Source organism: Macrosteles quadrilineatus, unplaced genomic scaffold (genome assembly GCF_028750875.1).
Source record: "Macrosteles quadrilineatus isolate MER2022 unplaced genomic scaffold, UCM_ALF_1.0 Scaffold_1__1_contigs__length_201487025, whole genome shotgun sequence".
Classification (NCBI taxonomy): Eukaryota; Metazoa; Arthropoda; class Insecta; order Hemiptera; family Cicadellidae; genus Macrosteles; species Macrosteles quadrilineatus.
The window spans coordinates 94,040,809-94,057,840 of NW_026542594.1; the positions used below are offsets into that span (position 1 = coordinate 94,040,809).

The window sequence follows — 17,032 nt, forward strand, 5'->3', positions numbered from 1 at the left end:
GTTAAAAGTTTTAATGTTAAATATTTTATGTATGGATTTAATTTTGACAATGCACCTATTCTAAATGTTATAACATGTATGGAATGTTTTGTGCAAATAAAGTCTATGTCTATGTCTATGTCTATGTCTATGTCAAACAAACACCAGTTTGGGGTTATGTTGTCGTCGGCGTTAAATACAGTACTTGTAAAAACAGTCGGTTTAACTTTATTTGGTGAAATGGAATGCAATTAAGGATAAATATGTCTTGTGAGTGTGTGTATGTCCATCACTGTGATTAAAAATAGGCCTACGTTCTTTGGCCCATAGCCTAAGCTATGACCAACACATAGGCCTAGGAGTAGGCTGTTGTGGGTAAAAATCGGGTAAGTTCTGGTGTTAATTTCTTCGCAGTACGTTTTACCCCCTTTAACCCTTTGAGGTCAAATTTTTTTTTCATTTTGCAAAGGGTGTATCATGCCATTTGAGCAGTTGAGAAAATGGCGCTCGGTGACCTATACTTGCCATTCAACCAAAAAAATTAACTCTTGATTTAGTTTTTTTTTTTTTTTTTTTTTTTTGTCCTTATAGTATGCCATTTTTGAACAGTCGGCAAAATGGCGGGCGGCGACCTATACTCGCCATTCGACGGCAAAGGGTTAAAAATTGGTACCTTACATCTTTTGTGTAAAAAACAGTTTGTTGTTTGTCTTTGTTTGCTTTTTTTATGTTATTTTCAATAAATAATTTGAATCCCTCCATAGGTTTAACTCTGCTAAAGGCAGCAAACATACATAGGCCTACTTGTTTGTGAATAAATACTGGTTTACTAAGGTAGCTTTGGTCTTTTGGTTAATGAAAATAAAAAGGCATCCCCTATTGAAATATTGGAAATTGTCTTCGTTAAATGTGAAAAGGCAACTAAAGATGTGTTTTGTGATAAGATAAGTTCATGGTCAAAACCGCTTAATTAGCACCCCGACCCAGTTATTATTACTAAGTAAGTTTATGCTCCTCCTTTTGTAAAGGTTTAACAAAATTAGTGCAAAGTAAAGGCATCCCATTGACCAAACTTAACCCTATATTTGTTTCTGATCAACATTTAAAAAAACTACTATAAGTCTAGTGTAAGTTTATGTGGGGGTATTCCTCCTAAAGCTGCGGTTGACTTTACATATTCTATCAAAAAATGGCCTAATCACGCCTGATTACTATTTTGCGACTGGTTAGGGTTCCATTACCCAGTTATCGAAACCAATCACGAAATTACTTTTCATCAGCATATTCGACATGCATATTTATGATTAGTTTTAAGAAACGGAAACTACCTCTAGGTTTTACTGTTATATATCGATGCTCCCTTTATTACCGCGCATGCTAGGCTATGTTATTTGAACTTATTTTGCTTGGAGCAGTAAATACCCCCGCCACAGCAAATCTGCCGACTAAGCGAATTTCCATTTGTCTGAATTGATTTTCAATTAAATATATTTTAATAACATTAGGTTTAACGAGTACCTAGGTTTGCTGCTACAAGGAAACTAATAAAGTGGGTTTGTTAGTAAAATATTGATAGCTTAGTACAAAAATAAATAAATTTGCCAAGTTTGACCAAAATATATCCATAAACAAGCAAACTACAACATTTGACAATATTCTCCATAAGAATAACATGGGAATTTTAAATTTACAATTTTTTTAATTTTCTCCGTTACTAATAACCGAACAAAAATACTTTCATATACTGTACTAAATTATTTGTTTTTTTAAGCTCTTTAAAAGGGTCTAAAGGGAAATTGGAAAATTTTGTGTTTTGAGGGTCAAAAGTGAGAAAAACAAATTTTTACCCCATAAAACCCCCCTTAAAGCCCCGTTCCCATGGTCCGATCATGCTGGTTCGCAAACTCATTCAAGTTTATCCCGCTTTACACATTTTAACAAAATTTCATCAAAATCGGACAAAAATTACTCAAGTTATCGCGTTCACGGACAGATATATATATATTCCACTTCATGCAAACTATTGACTAAACACTACAACAAATCTCAAATATAAATTTTAGTAAATTGACAAAAAAAGTTTAGAATAAATCTTTAACATATGTTTTGAAATCAAAACAAAGCAGAAGTCCCATGATTTTTCTACTTATCACACGCTTAACTAATTCATATAAAAATATATATATTTGATAACTTTAACAGTAACATAATTTATTTCAACTTTCTAAGACGTAACTGAATACTCGTACTAAATACGTACTAAATGTTGTGTATTGTTTTTTACATTCGTGATGGAAAATGTCCGCAATAAACCTTTGAACAACAGTAACTAAATAGTTTTAATTATTATAGGTAACGTTATCCCTCGTTTATATAGTATTAGTGGGGTCGTATAGCTGCATATAGTGGCAGAATATTTCAGTTCTGGCGGAGAGGCTGCAATTTTAGGTGGTTATAGTGTACAAGTTTCTGAACCTAAAACCGCCCAGGACCCAATTTTTAAGGACCTCAGTCGTCCGTAATGACGTCATCAAAATGGCGGCCGTAAGAGGATGCTGGGTCCCCATGAATTGGCTATAACGACCGAATGCCTAAACCGATTTTTATGAAATTTGGCACACAAGTACTTTAATACATTATCTCGACCCAGGTTGTCAATAGTCGAGTTTGATAAAGTCGTTTCAAAATGGCGGCCGTTAAAAGCTAAAATAAAAAATAATCTTTCAGTGTTTTGTGTTCTCAACTCCCTCCAGAGATCTGCAGCAACCTATTTATTCACTTTCCTTGCAATCAAAGGTTGCATTACCGTCTCTGCATTTCATGGAATAGGCAAAATACCCCCACCACAGTAAACCTGCAGATTAAGTGAGTTTCAATTAAATCAATTTCAATAACATTAGGTTTCATGAGTACCTAGGTTTGTTGCTACAAGGAGATTAATAAAGTGAGTTTTTATTAATCTATATATATAATACGCTAAGCCGATTTTTGTGAACAGAACTCCTCCCTCATTTTTGGACCGATTTTTATGATTAAAGTGTCAAAAAAATTGCCCTGATCTGTAGTTTTGCAAAGTGTTTTTCGTTTTTTGATATCTTTATTAGTTTGGGCAGGATCTTACATCAAAGTTGGGTTTTTTCCCACAAGATTATTAACAAGGGGGAATCTTAATATTTAATTGGAAACTTTGCTCCATTAATTTGAGAGAACGGCTGGGCGTAGAAACTTGGTAGAGGTGTCCAAAGAAAGGTCTTGGTCTGTAGATGAGTTATCAAAAGAAAAACGAAGTAAATTCGCTGAGGGCTTTGCCCCAGAAGCCTTTAAAGATGCCTCCACAGATTTGTTTACATTTTGGTCAAGTGGATAATACTTTTTGATAAAACAGCTGTTAGTTTTAAAATTGTATTTTAAACAACACACATTCATTGGGAGTTACTGAACTGTCCAAAAGAAGTATTTGCAGTGTTATTTTCTGATTTAAAAATTTAATTTCTTCTGTATCATGTCATATGTTGCAATATAAAGTTCCATTACGAAATCAGTGGAAAATCCTTTTATCACAATAACTCTTACAATTATTTCTTATTGAACTATCTTATATCCATTTTACGGGTTGATGTCTGCCTTTTTCACACTTTTTCCCTAAATTTTATCATATTATTCTAGGAAGATCATCATAGGTTCATGAGATTATTGTCATACAAGCTTTCAATCTTTGGAAAAATGTTCGACTGTGTAATACAATACAAAATAGTAAAAGTGCAGAAGGGCACAGTGCCCATTTGAGCCATGTCCATATTTTGTTCAATTAATAGTGGTTTACAGCAACTGGATAAAACATTTTACAATATTTATGTAGAAATAATGTGCATGATTTAGAAGGTCACTAAGCTGGAAAACTGCAATATACCTACTGCAGACTTTTCAGAGAGGTTACTTCGATGTATTCATTCAGATTAGTGAAAACATAATATAGATATGTATACAAATAATAACTTGAACTCTTAAAGAGCCTTTGAATGTTATTAGACTAACGAAAAGGGTTGTGCATGTTTACTAGCGCTACTCAGCAACAAAAACCATTTGATTTATCTCTAAAAAATATATTCTTAAAGTGCACTGAGCAGCAGCTTTAAAAAATCTATGTAGCATACCCATATAGTTACAAAATGCTCAAACTCGCATTGTGACATTTATAATTAATTCGGCTTATATTTCTTCAACAGATAATTCAACTGCAGAAGAATTTTATTTTTCTCTTACCCTGTGTCTATGTCTAATAACATCCAAATACAGGAACCTTGCCTAAAATGGTACCTATCTTGACAAATTATTTGCAGTGGCCTATATTACGGACCATGGCCCACTGGGTTGAATATTATTCAAAATAACACAGCATTTTGGCTGTAAATATCGCCCAATGAATAACGACTGAAAGGTCATATTCCTTTTAAACTAGATCACATCATCCTTTATAAGATACGTTGGTTAACAATGCATGTAAACAAAATATGTATAGTTTCACTCAATTTATCGCAGTTAGATGAATTGGCGTAAACCTTGAAAGTAACCGTCGATTTCGACGGGTTTCACCTAGTATATAAAAATAGTTGTCGATATCAGGCTTTGGGTGCATGCCCATATTAATTATGACCCCCAGAAATGCCTTGAACTCTACTACAGTAATATCCTTCCATGTCCACCACATGGATTTTTTTTGGTAAGGGTCTCATTTTATTTATTTTATCTTGAGCATATCTGTTACTTTCATTAACAATCTCTTCTAACAATTCATCAGTGAAAAATAGTTTTAAATACTCAATTTCTGAGTTTCGATCAAAATTTGGTGGTTGTTTGAATCCACTCAAAGCTTTATATTGAAATTCACGGAAGCTTACATCATCATCCTGCCACTCTCGCCATACGTCAGCTGCAGCAGCTTCTTCAACATCAGCTACATGTTGATCGTGTTCACCCTCGTTAACTTCGCTAATATTGTCTTCTAGTTCACTATCAATGTTCGCATTTCCTTCTATATCATTATCACTTAATTCAAAATCCACATCACTGTCATGTTGACTGTCAATATCACTAAAAGTACATTCAATATTTTCATCACCACCCTCAACCCCTACTTGCTGATCTTCCTCTACACCTTCGATCTCAAACAACATGGAAAGATCGTCATCTTCGTCGACTTGTAATAGATCCCGTATAGTATCGGATGTTAAGTCTCTATTTGAGGCCATTTATAAATCATAAATATCAATTTATTAAAAATTTAAAGGCATTAAAACGACTGTTGCACAGCACAAGCTGATTACTCACTAAGGAAACACGTGCCAATATTGCTATAACCTAAGAAACCAATGGCTTTTTGCTGTCTCCAGATAGTTCCTATGATTGTCGAGAGAGCGCAGCACCTCCCAAGCAGAGAGAATCGATAACAAAATTACAATCCTAAATATTATGAAGAGAAACAGGGGGCCACTGCGCGTGGCCGGCCCGAGCTGAACAGGAAACGCGTAGAGGGCCACTACGCGTGGCCGGCCCAAGCTGCGGGGCTACCTTCAGCGCTGACAATGTCGCGTCATTAGACAGAATGAGAGGGCCACTAAGTGTGGCCTTCCCGATCCATAGGGAAGGAAAATAGAACGATAAATACGACCGCAAAGGGTTAAAAGTCGTAATGGTGACTATTATTCCTTTTGTAGTTTAAAAAGTGTATACGAATACGCCCAAAAGCTCTCTCCCCGCACTTCAAAATTGATGAAAATAAGACATGATAAATCATTAGTCTTGTATTTAAACCAACAAAATTTCTTAAAACCATTATTTGAAAACACACTGAATTTAGCTTTTTAGAGGTATGTGGTTATAGTGTACATGTTTCTGAACCTAAAACCGCCCAGACCCCAATTTTTAAGGACCTCGGTCGTCCGTAATGACGTCATCAAAATGGCTACCGTAAGAGGATGCTGGGTCCCCATGAATTGGCTACAACGACCGATCAAAGGTTGCATTACTGTCTCAGCATTTCATGGAATAGGCAAAATACCCCCACCACAGTAAACCTGCAGATTAAGTGAGTTTCAATTAAATCAATTTCAATAACATTAGGTTTCATGAGTACCTAGGTTTGTTGCTACAAGGAGATTAATAAAGTGAGTTTTTATTAATATATTATATTATATAAATTATATATATTATATATATAATTATATATTATTAGCTTAGTTTAAAATAAATAAATTTGCCATGTTTCAAAAAATGTAATCATAAACAAGCAAACTACAACAGTTTATGTACTCTCCGTAATAATAACATAGGAGTTTTAAATTTACAATATTTTGAATTTTCTCCGTTTATATGTTTTTCCTTATTGTATGTTTTTTCTAGGGATGGTCAAGTCTCGAAATTTCGGGAAATTTTAAATCTCGTTACACGAGACGAGATTTCTTTTTGGCCGAGATTTTTATCGAGACGAGAATAAAAAAAAAAAAATTTAAAACGCCTGCAGAAAGTCAATGCAATACCCGCAATACAAGAGCGTCTTGTAGTTGCGTTTCCTTTGCGAAGGCGTTCTTATTTAATTAATTCTTCAAATGTAAATATTACTTTAATTATTTTAATAACATTTTAGTCTAGGCATATTAGGAAAGTTAGCAGAAAGTTTAGGTACAGTCCTAATCATCACTTTTCTTTATGTTTTTTGGGTCGCTGAACACGAATATGAGGTTTGCTGACAGATATTTTGCCCGGAACATTGGTTATTTTGTAAAAAACCCTTAAAATTTGGGCACTTTTTTTGGTTTTTCGGGCAAATCTCGGTAAGTATGGGTTTTTGAGAAAATCCTGCTTTGTAAAGTTAAAGATGACAAAATTTACTACAAGTTTCCTATATAATGTTTGTTTCTACGACGAACCGTTTCGCCACTAGAGCACACTAAAAAAGGCCAGAACTACAAAAAACTAAAAACATTGCTAAATGCTACCGTTTTACATTACGTTTCCATGGAAACAACCCATGTTACGATAATTTTAACTATTTATGCATGATAACAAACTGAAACACACTTAAAAATACCCCCGCCGCAGCAATCCTGCAGACTAAGTGAATTTACATTTCCCTGATTGGATTTACACTAAAATGTCTCCTTATAAATATCACATTTATTCCCTATTTAAATATATGTTTAACGAGATTTGCTGCAACAGGGAGGGTAAAAAGGTGTTTTTTTTTAAAAAAAGGAAATAATTTAGTATGAAATGAATGCATTTTCCAAATTTGATCAAAATATGTTCATAAACATAAACAAGCAAACTACAACAGTTTACTTAGTATCCATAAAAATAACATGGGCATTTTAAATTTACAGATTTTTGGAATTTTGTCCGTAACCATTAGGCGCATAACAACGCTTAAATATACTAAACTATTTGTTTGTTTAAGCTCTACAAAATGGTATGGAAAGAAATCGCTAAATTTTAAGTTTATATGGTCAAAAATAGGAAAAACCAATTTTTACCCCATAAAACCCCCCATAAATCCCTGTTCCCATAGTCCGATCATGCTGGGCAAAACCAAAAATGAAAATAAACCCTAATCGTTTTACAAAGGTTTTACATTGGTTTCCATGTTACGATAATTTGAACTATTTATTCATGATAATGAACTGAAACACACTTGATAAATCTATGCCAAGATGTATGACTGACTGCTGGAACATTTCCCTTTCCCACAAAACACCCATTTATTTTCTCAGCACAGAGATGTGTCTGGCCACAGGGTTGACTGCTATAGTGATTGAGAAAAAAGGATGAAATACATTAAAAGAGTTGTAGATAACTTTTTACTTTGGTAAGGTCAAACTCAGACGAGCAGACCGTGTCCAGCCACTTGCCATAGTAAATAACGCGATGAAAGTAGAGAATTCTTACCCGTAAACCCCAACACATTGTTTCAACGTATCAGCAACGCTAAGAATTCTGATGAAGAACTAAAACACTTCTTGTCCTTCTGACAGAGAAAATTCCAAACTGTAAATTTAAAATGCCCATGTTATTCTTATGGAGACTAATAAACTGCTGTAGTTTGCTTGTTTATGAACATATTTTGATCAAATTTGGAAAATGCATTCATTTCATTCTAAATTATTACATTTTACTAAAAACACCTTTTTACCCTCCCTGTTGCAGCAAACCTAAGTACTCGTTAAACTTTTATTTAAATAGGGAATAAATGTGATATTTCTAAGGAGACATTTTAGTGTAAATCCAATCAGGGAAATGGAAATTCGCTTAGTCTGCAGGTTTGCTGCTTCGGGGGTATTTTTAAGTTTTTTTTTTTTCAGTTTGTTATCAAGAATAAATAGTTAAAATTATCGTAATATGGGTTGTTTCCATGGAAACGTAATGTAAAACGGCAGCATTTTGCAATCTTTAATTTTTTGTAGTTCTGGCCTTTTTTAGTGTGCTCTAGTGGCGAAACGGTTCGTCGTAGAAACAAACATTATATAGGAAACTTGTAGTACATTTTGTCATCTTTAACTTTACAAAGCAGGATTTTCTCAAAAACCCATACTTACCGAGATTTGCCCGAAAAACCAAAAAAAGTGCCCAAATTTTAAGGTTTTTCACAAAATAACCAATGTTCCGGGAAAAATATCTGTCAGCAAACCTCATATTCGTGTTCAGCGACCCAAAAAACATAAAGAAAAGTGATGATTAGGACTGTACCTAAACTTTCCGCTAACTGCCACTTATTTTCCTAATATGCCTAGCCTATTTGAGAAGTTTTGTTAAGTGTTAGCAGTGTGAGGAATGTTTTATTACTATAAAAAAAGTCAAAACAAGTAACTATTTTATAAAAATTAATATTTTATTTTATTTTAGGATAAGTTGAACTCTATCCTAACTGATATCACTATGTTTCCTAATCGTAGGCATTTTTAATAAGTTAGGCGTGATTAATAAAAAAATGTTATGCTGATGTTTTTTAATACAAGATTGTAAATATTCTTGCCTATTATCATTATTTTTGTATTTAAACAGTCATCTAACAATGTTACAAAATCAGGTAAAAATTCCGAACGTGCATTTCCCGTTGTCTATGAGAAGGGAAATCCCGTCTCGATCTCGTCTCAAAATTTTATGAGAAATAAAAAATCTCGTCTCGTCTGGAACTAAAAATCCAATCTCGTCCATCCCTAGTTTTTTCCAATAGTGCCAATATTGGAGATATTGGAAATTAATAATGAAATGTATAATTAAATTTACAAGTTCAACAACACTTCAAAAAGGCCAATAAAAATAAAATAAAATAAATTTATTATATATTGGCCTTGTTGAACTTGTAAATTAAATTATACATTTCATTATTTTATCCTTTGATAATTTTGACTGAACTTTTATGAAAGTTGGTATGCATGTAAAGGTAGAAGATACCAATTAATTTTTTTATTCAAACCTGCATGATCGGACTATGGGAACTGGGGTTTATGGGGGGTTTTATGGGGTGAAATTTGGTTTTCCCATTTTGGACCCAAAAAACATAAGATTTAGCAATTTCTTTCCAAACCATATTGTGGAGCTTAAAAAAAACAAATAATTTAGTATATTGAAGTGTCATTATGTGCCTAACGGTAACCGAGAAAATTCAAAAAAGTTTTAAATTTAAAATTCCCACGTTATTCTTATGGAGAATAAGTAAACTGTAATAAAAACGTGTATTTTGCTTGTTTATGAACATATTTTGATCAAATTTGTAAAATTTATTCATTTCATACTAAACTACAGTGCAGTCCGGCTAATCCGAACTAATTGGGACCAAACCCCGTTCGGATTAGCCTAAATAAAGTAGATAATCAAGATGGAAGCAATTTTATGTGGGTCGTAGTGTCGTAATATGACGAGCAATACACAAAAACCAATATTAATAGTCCATTACTACAACAAAATTAAAAACAAAATTTAAATAAGCGCATTAGTTGTGCATATCCCAGCGTGTCAAACAATCAACTAGCGTAGAGCGAATATGAACGGTTGGGCAGACGTGTATCGATGTGACGATAATGCGTGCGGATTGTATGTCTGCACGCACTGCTTACCGAGACTGTACACAGTAGCCTACACGTCTGCCCCCCTGCCCTCACCAATACACCTAGCTTAATTGTCAGAATCGCAACACAACAAACACCTTGATCTAGTCTGCTTTTGTTTACGTAGTGCGGTCAGTCACCTGTGGATTTGCGTGTGTACCGGGTTTTTAGTGTGATAGAAAGTGCAATGTCTAACAAACTTAAATATAACACGTTGACTCTTAAAGATAAGCTGGAAACTTTAAACGTTTGGATAGTGGTGAAAGTGTGACTAAACTAGCAAAAGAGCTGAACATTGGCAAAGCTACAATTTGCGACTGAAAAAAAACCGTGCGAAACTTCAACAATATTGCACAACGTCTTCAGAGGTAACCCTTGAAAATCGGCAAACAGCGCGACAGTCGCAGTATGATAAAGTTGACCGAAGCGCTTGGCAAACAGCGCGACAGTCGCAGTATGATAAAAGTTGACGAAGCGCTTTTTCTGTGGTCTCCCAAGAAAGGGAAAGGGGAACCCCTTTAAGTGGACCTATCGTTCAAGAAAAGGCAATTCAGTTAAACAATCTGTTAAATGGCGACAGTTCCTTCACAGCCAGTACCGGTTGGTTTGACCGGTGGAAAAACGTCATGGTATTTGGCAGCTAACTGTTACCGGTGAACAACTTTCCTCAGATCAGGCTGCGGCGCAGGAATACCTTGCTTCATTTGACAATTTAATAAGCGAAGGAAATTATTCCCCCCCAACAGATATATAACATCGATGAAACCGGCCTAAATTTAGAGCACTGCCAACTAAAAGCTTGGCCTCTAAATCAGAAAGTCGTGCTCCTGGTTTTAAAATGTGTAAGGACCGAGTAACCATTATGGCTTGTTCCAATGCTGCTGGTAACCATAAGCTTCCTCTTATGATGATAGGCAAAGCTGCTAAGCCTCGAGCTTTCAAGCATATAAACATGAAATCACTTCCAGTGTATTACAGGAACCAGAAGAGAGGCTGGATGGACGGGAAACTGTTAAAGAATGGTTCCATGACCAATTCGTACCATCTGTTAAACGGTTTAGCCAAGAAATTGACATTCCCCCACGTGCTATTCTTTTGCTAGATACTGCACCGTCCACCCAGACGTCAACGATCCCTTAATTGAAGATGATACAATCCCCTTGGTTCAAAAAATTAAACAAACGTAAAGTATGTTGTGTATTGGGCAGCTGAATCTTGGGAAAATGTGACAACTGGGGCGATAAGAAAATCGTGGAAAAAGTTGTGGAAATCGTTAGATTTTGAAGAAAACCCTACCGAAAATGACCCAGTTAACTTGTTACCAATGATTCAAAATATCCTGGTTGTGAAAACGCGGTCAAAGAGGACGTGATGAATGATGGATGGCGGCAGACGGTACTAGTGCAGAGACTCTCACTGACGATGACATCATAGCAGCAGTGATGCAAGATTCAATTCAATTCAATTCGTTTATTCCACGGCAGAAAGCCATTGTACAATAATGCCATTACATACGGGAGATAACAAGCAATAATAAATACTAAATAATACAATAGGTGAATACAAGATGCATAAGGATAGTAATACTACTGAATAGAACATACCTACAAAATTAGTAACAGGTGGACTATGAACAAAAGAAGCTAGCATTACAAAATGATAGCATTACAAAAGATCATGTTCAGGGTGACGAGGGGGGAGGGTAGTGATGACGAGCCAGGGGGCGGGGGAGGAGAGGAGAAAGTGACACACAATGAGGCAGCTGCAGCGCTTGACCTTGCCCTTCGCTACTTAGAACAACAGGCTACTGCCACGCCTGCAGATTTGATGTTCATGAGAAAAGGCAAAAAACAGACTTACTAAACTGCAGCAAATGACAATGCGGGACTTCATGTCCAATAACAAGTAGGGCCTAACCAAAGTTAATTTTTGAGGACGGTATGTGGAATATTTCTTACAAAATAATTCTTTGTTTTATTTGGTTTTTTATTACGATTTGTAAATTTAAACTTTGCGTACCTAATAAACAAAACATTGTATTCCTTAATTGATCACTCTGTTTATACTTCATTTCAAGATGTTTTATACCCTTCCCATCGCATTTTATATAGTGCAAATGTATTAAAAATAATACCGGGAACGTGTTCGGATTAAGCAGACGTTCGGATTAACCGTGTTCGGATTAGCGGGACTCAAGTGTATTACATTTCATAAAAAAATACATTTTTACCCTCCCTGTTGCAGCAAACCTAAGTACTCGTTAAACAAATGCTATTTAAATGGGAAATAAATGTGATATTTTTAAGGAGATATTTTAGAGTAAATCCAATCAGGCAAATGGAAATTCGCTAAGTCTGCAGGTTTGCTGCGGCGGGGGTATTATAAGGTAATTGGTTACGGAGAAAATTTAAAACATTGTAAATTTAAAATTCCCATGTTATTATTACGGAGAGTACATAAACTGTTGTAGTTTGCTTGTTTATGATTATATTTTAATGAAACTTGGCAATTTATTTATTAAAACAAAGCTATTAATATATTAATAAAAACTCACTTTATTAATCTCCTTTTAGCAGCAAACCTAGGTGTGACGCAAAATTCTAGGGGGGGAATAAACTAGTATTCACCAAGTCAGGCTAGGCCTACCCCTAGAACCGGCCACACTCAAATTTCTTCCCCGGAGTGCTCAGAAGGAGCCGAGAAAAATCCAGGGGTCGATACGAAGGTGTCACGGCTTTGACTGATCAATTTATTTAAAATTTAATCGAAGGCTCAGAGCTCTAGAAGCGCTCAGGAAATCCTGCAGACGCTCAGTAGGAGCTATTTCATCCTCACCTTCGCTAACGTGTTTTGGAGAATTTTGCCTAACTTTTAGAATGACTCTGTAGGGCCGACGAGTATTCAATCTTAAGCCAATGTGATATAAATACTCGTATTAAACTGTAAACTATCTGGCTAAAGACGGTGGTGGATAATAAAATCGAATCTAATGTAAAAAGCAATTCCTACAGAGTCGTCGGGGCCTAATTAATATAATTGGACGGATAATTTAACGTGAGTGGTTTAAAATAAATTTAATACTAATTTTTGTAGCTGATTATTCAACTCAGCCTGCTCCCAAGACTCGATTCTTTCACCCGCCAAAGACGGGGCTTAGAACTCAGACGACGAGTCTCGGGGTATTAAAACGTCGAATTAACTGGAATAACTTAAGTAATAATTTAATCGTGAAACGAACCGAATTAACGTAATTTAATAGCCAATTGGTTTAAAAGAGCCGAAAAATATCCACCGCTAGTCACTGGCAGGCAGGAACTGGCGGGTTTTGTACGAGTCGGCAAGAACTAAGTTAATAAAATTTAGAAAATTATAATCGAACGTAAACGGATAAAATAAATGGCAGACGAGTATGCGTATGTTGGAAAAAGAATATTTAAAAGAAAGTAGGAAAGTCTGAAAACGTAGCTAACCTGAATCGATATCGTATGACGAAGTTAGTTTCGTTGTGCGAAGAGGCTTCTCGTTAACGAGTCGACGGTCGAACAGCGAATAATTCTTGTCCGGCTCAAATCCCGATTTTCTCGGCCGCGGCTCAAGCGCTGCGGTGGCGATTTCGGAAACTAGCCAACAGCTGATCGGGGATTCGCCTGTTGAGCCGGTCTAGTTGTCGTCTGTCGTTGGTCAACAAACACCATTTTGAGGTTAAGTGATGTTGTAATCGGCGTTAAATATTCGTAAAATCGGTCGTTTTAACTTTATTATGTGAAACGGAGTGCTATTATGAATAAATATATCGTTGTGGGTGTGTTTGTGTACTTCACTGTTATTAAAAGTAGGCCTACGTTCTTTGGCCCATAGCCCAAGCTATGGCCAACACATAGGCCTAGGAGTAGGATGTTGTGGATAAAAATCGGGTAAGTTATGGTGTTTGTTGACTAGCAATACGTTTTTACCCCCCTTAAAATTTGGTACCTCACATAGGTACTCATGAAACCTAATGTTATTGAAATTGATTTAATTGAAAATCAAATCAGGGAAATGGAAACTCACTTAATCTGCAGGTTGGCTTTGGTGGGGGTATTTTGCCTATTCCAAGAAATGCAGAGACGGTAATGCAACCTTTTATTGCAAGGAAAGTGAATAGGTTGCTGCAGATCTCTGGAGGGAGTTGAGAACACAAAACACTGAATGTTTTTTTTTTATTTTAGGTTTTAACGGCTGCCATTTTGAAATGACTTGATGAAACTTGACCATTTTCAACCCAGGCCGAGATAATGTATTCAAGCACTTGTGTGCCAAATTTCATGAAAATCGGTTCAGGCATTCCGTCGTTATAGCCAATTCATGAGGACCCAGCATCCTCTTTCAGCCGCCATTTTGATGACGTCATTACGGACGACTGAGGTCCTTAAAAATTGGGGTCTGGGCGGTTTTAGGTTCAGAAACTTGTATACTATAATCACCTAAAATTGCAGCCTCTCCACTAGAACTGAAATATTTTCCTGCTACCCAACCTGACTATATACAGATGCAGCACATTGCAGAATTGACTGGTAAATAAGTAATCTAAATAATGTAATATTGCTTACTGGCTTAATGATAAATCACGATCGGCTGTATTGAAGTAAACAAAAATCAGCAGTAAATATCTTCTAATGCTATTCATATGGCAAGTTTGTGTAAAAGTTTTGGGAATTTCACTATTTTTTTCCTCCCGTCACGAGATCGAGACCTTTTATTTGAGCCCTCTCCTGTCATTCTACGACTTTCCAGTCGCCCACAATTTTGACGCAAAGAATCTGCTTACGTAATTAATATATTATATAGATAGATATAGATTATGCCTTACTTATCGCTAAAACAATTATTATCTTTACAAAACAAATTTTAAGCTTAAAAAGACTAATTAAAACAAAATTAAATTAAATCATCTTTTTAAACTATAATAATTTGTGATTTCTCTTGAATTCCAAAAATCATCCAAAGAAGACAAAAATAGTTTTAAATAAATCTTTTTTTAAAAACATCAAAACAATTTTTTTCTATTATAATTTTAGGTAAATTAAAAATTAACCTCATCATTTGAAATGTCAAATAAAAAAATTATAAAACAATTAAAGCAATATTTACAAGCAAAGAATTAATTAATTTAGAACGCCTTCATAAAGGAAATGCAACAACAACACGCTCCTGTATTGAGTTTCTGCAGGCGTTTTTCGTATATGGATACTGACTCCCTCATGAATCGAATCGATTTTTGATCACCACTGAATCGAATCGAATTGGAATTTTGATGCATCACGCACACCCCTTGTTTTAGTGGAACTAAACATTTACGTAGGAATTATTATAATGTTAGTGTGGGAACCAGGAAAAACTTTGAAAAACCACGATAAAACCTGGAATTTCACTTTGAAAAAATAGTGTACACCCTGTTTGTTATTCTTATGGAGAAAAAGAAAACAGTTTTGGTTTGTTTGTTTATGGATATATGTTGATCATACTTGGAAAATTGATTTATTCATCCTATACTATCAACATTTTGACTAAAAACACTTTAAGAGAACACAGAGAAGATCTAGTGATTCTCCACTGCCTTGTCCAATGCAAACTGCTGGTTGTTCAAGCGCTTGTTCTTGATGTTTATTAATTTTTTTTTTATGTCAATGTCACAGGGAAAAATACTCTACAGATGAGTTTTTTTCTCGCTTGGAACACATAAGGTTCAGTACAAACTCTATGATTCTTGTGTCACTTAATTATACTAGGGATGGACGGGATTGAATTTTTAGTTCGGGACGGGACGGGACGGGATTTTTCTGTGCATAAAAAGAAAGTCTTGAGTATTGCAGTTACCAAAAAAAGACATACAAAATCAATTTTTACCGTTTGTGGTACTGATCTATAAAAACCAAAAAATGGGTAACAATATACAGGTACCTATAGAAACTTGTGACTCGCGGTCACGGCGCGATCGACAGTATTACTCACGGCCACGGCGCGATCGTCGGCATGACTCCGCGGTCACGGCACGATCGTCGGCATGACACCGCGGTCACGGCGCGATCGTCGGCATGACTCCGCGGTCACGGCGCGATCGTCGGTATGACTCGCGGTCACAGCATGATTGACAGTATGACTCACGGTCACGGCGCGATTGTTGGCGATTGTTGGCATGACTCCGCGGTCACGGTGCGATCGTCGGTAGGACTCCGCGGTCACGGCGCGATCGTCGGTAGAACTCCACGGTCACGTCTTGATCGTCGGTATGACTCCGCGGTCACGGGGTGATCGCCGGTATGCCTCGCGGTCACGGCACGATCGTCGGCATGACTCCGCGGTCACGGCGCGATCGTCGGCATGACACCGCGGTCACGGCGCGATCGTCGGCATGACTCCGCGGTCACGGCGCGATCGTCGGTATGACTCGCGGTCACGTTGCGATCGTCGGTATGACTCCACGGTTACGATGTGATCGTCGGCATGACTCCGCGGTCACGGCGCGATCGTCGAAATGACTTCGTCTCCTGCGTTCGCGGACTATCGCTCGCAATAGCGGCGTCATCGGCACTCGCGAAGCGGCAAAATCGCCGACGATCGGACCAAATCCAGTCCCGAAAAATTCCCGAATCAAATGTAATCACGTCCCGATAATCGGGAATATTTTTTTCCCGAAAAATTCCCGAAATTTCGGGACCCGTCCATCCCTAAATTATACACATGACATCGATTACTGTGTTTTTAAAATATGTAATACTGAACTGTTAAGTAAACAACTGAAACATAATTCAAAGGTTTGAACACTATCCCACATTTTAAGAAAACACTTACTGTCACTTCTCTTGCAATATAGAAATCTATGGTAGAATCAAAAGGTTACTCAAAGAAAAGTAAACAAACTAAAACAAAACAAATTTAACAGCTGATATATCTTCATTATTTTTTTTTAATGT

At 36.2% G+C, this 17,032-nt stretch overlaps 1 protein-coding gene across 1 annotated transcript in view; it reads left to right on the forward strand.

Annotated features, from left to right (window-relative positions):
• Positions 1-17,032, forward strand: part of LOC128988945 (RING finger protein 10) — a 177,604-nt gene that overhangs the window by 127,877 nt on the left and 32,695 nt on the right. The gene's annotated exons all lie outside the window — the stretch shown is intronic.